At 42.1% G+C, this 2673-nt stretch overlaps 1 protein-coding gene across 1 annotated transcript in view; it reads right to left on the reverse strand.

Annotated features, from left to right (window-relative positions):
* Positions 1-2673, reverse strand: part of NUP93 (nucleoporin 93) — a 114224-nt gene that overhangs the window by 16969 nt on the left and 94582 nt on the right. The window lies entirely within an intron of this gene.

Genomic DNA, 2673 nt, shown 5'->3' on the forward strand with positions numbered 1-2673 from the left:
CACTCTTCTTACCCAGGCTGGAGTGCAATGGTGAGATCGCGGCTCACCGCAACCTCCGCCTCCTGGGTTCAGGCAATTCTCCTGCCTCAGCCTCCCGAGTAGCTGGGATTACAGGCACGCGCCACCATGCCGAGCTAATTTTTTGTAGTTTTTTAGTAGAGACGGGGTTTCACCATGTTGAGCAGGATGGTCTCAATCTCTTGACCTCATGATCCACCTACCTCGGCCTCCCAAAGTGCTGGGATTATAGGCGTGAGCCACCACGCCCGGCCTAGATTCACCAATTTTTAACATTTCTTTGTTTTCTCTCTCCACACACACATAACATACATACTTGTGCTCTTCTTCTCCCCCCATACCACTTGAAAATGTTATAAAAATCAGGGGCTACTTTATCTGTAAATACTTACCATGTGGCTCTGAAGAAGTAGGACCTTCTCCTGCCTAACCTCAATATCATTATGATACCAAGAAATTTAACATTAATTTATTATCAAAAACATAATCCACATTTATTTCTTAATAGTGTCCTTTACAGTTTTCATTTTAAATACAGAATTTCAACAAGAAAATATAATTGTCATGCTACTTTCCCTTAATCCAGGATAATTCCACTAATTCTACCACTATTTTTGTCTTTTGTGACAAGGATCTTTTTTTTTTTTTTTAGAGACAGGGTCTTGCTGTGTCACACGGGCTGGAATGCAGTGTCTATTAACAAGTGCCCTTATTTTTTTAAGATGGATTCTTGCTCGTGTCACCCAGGCTGAAGTGCAGTGGTGTGATCTCGACTCACTGTAACCTCTGCCTCTTGGGTTCAAGCATTTCTCCTGCCTCAGCCAACCAAGTAGTTGGAATTACAGGCACAGACCACCACACTCGGCTAATTTTTGTATTTTAAGTAGAGGCTGGGTTTCACCATTTTGGCCAGGCTGGTCTCAAACTCCTGACCTCAAGTAATCCACTGCCTTGGCCTCCCAAAGTGCTGGGATTACAGGCATGAGCCACCATGCCTGGCCCACAAGTGCCTTTAAAGTATTCTACAGCCTCAAACTCCTGGGCTCAAGCAATCTTCCCGCCTCAATCTCCTGAGTAGCTGGGAGTAGAGATGCATACCACCATGCCCAGCTGGACACTGACCTTGTATTTATAGAGTCCAGGCCAGCTGTCCTGTACAATGCCTTGTAAGCTGAATATATCTCTTCATGATTCCATTCAGGTTCAAGTTTTTTGCCAATAGTCCTACATAGTTAATGCTGGCACTTCCCACTGAATCGCAAAATGAAGTAGATAGTAGGTTTGGGTCATTATTGGTAACACTAGATTTGATTCACTTGGTTGAAAGGTGTCTACCAGATTTCTCCATTACAATGTATTACTGTATTCTCTTTGTACTTAATATGTATAGTGTGTGAGGCAATACATGAAAGTCATGTAAGTATTCTATTCACCAACAATCTTTTACTTGACGGTTTTAGTTTCTGTTGATGGTCCTTGCTGAACCAGTTATTACACTGGTGGTTCCAAAATGATGGTTTTCTACCATTCTCTCTTCATTTTTTTGCTAGTATGCTTCTTAAAATCCTCTGTGGTAGTTTCAAGTGTTTTCATACCAAGATTAAATAGTCCATTTTACAGATACCCAAATATGTGGTTAATACAATAACTTTCTAAATATAATATGTTCTTATCCAAAACAAGACTACCTCAAAAAGTCAGGTGCTCAACACCAGGTTAACAACAGAGACAGTGAAACAAACAACCTAAATCTTAATAACAGGAAACAGATTCAATGAAATTTTTTTTTTTTGAGACAGAGTCTTCCTCTGTTGCCAGGCTGGAGTGCAGTGGCACGATCTCCGCTCACCGCAACCTCTACCTCCCAGGTTCAAGAGATTCTCCTGCCTCAGGCTCCCGAGTAGCTGGGACTACAGGTGCCTGCCACCACGCCCAGCTAATTTTTGTATTTTTAGTAGAGATGGGGTTTCGCCATGTTGGCCAGGATGGTCTCGATCTCTTGACCTTGTGATCGGCCCACCTTGGCCTCCTAAAGTGCTGGGATTACAGGCGTGAGCAACAGCACCTGGCCAACTCAATGAAATATTATGTAGTTATGAAAAAAAATACTCATACTTTAAGAACGGGGGAAAAAAGAAATATAATAAGGTAATAGGAGCCTCTAGATAGTATGGGGGTCCTCCCCTCTTTTTTCACATCTTATTTTAATAAGCATGTATCATTTTTATAATGAAAAATAAACAGCTGGGCGCGGTGGTGCATGCCTATAGTCCCAGCTACTCTGAAGGCTGAGGTGGGAGGATCGTTTGAGCCCAGGAGTTCTGGGCTGTAGTGCGCTATGCAGATTGGGTGTCTGCACTAAGTTCAACATCAATATGGTGACCTCCTGGGAGCGGGGGACCATCAGGTTGCCTAAGGAGTGGTGAACCAGCCCAGGTCAGAACCGGAGCAGGTCAAAACTCCCGTGCTGATCAGTAGTGGGATCACGCCTATGAACAGCCACTGCACTCCAGCATGGGCAACATAGGGAGACCCCATCTCTATTAAAAATAAATAAATAAAATAAAATTTTTTAAAAAAGAAGAAAAATAAACAAAATTTAATAAATGTTAATGAGTTTCCCATCAATAGAAGTTTGTTTTTTTTTTTTTTTTT

This window comes from Cebus imitator, unplaced genomic scaffold (genome assembly GCF_001604975.1).
Source record: "Cebus imitator isolate Cc_AM_T3 unplaced genomic scaffold, Cebus_imitator-1.0 Scaffold297, whole genome shotgun sequence".
Taxonomy (NCBI): Eukaryota; Metazoa; Chordata; class Mammalia; order Primates; family Cebidae; genus Cebus; species Cebus imitator.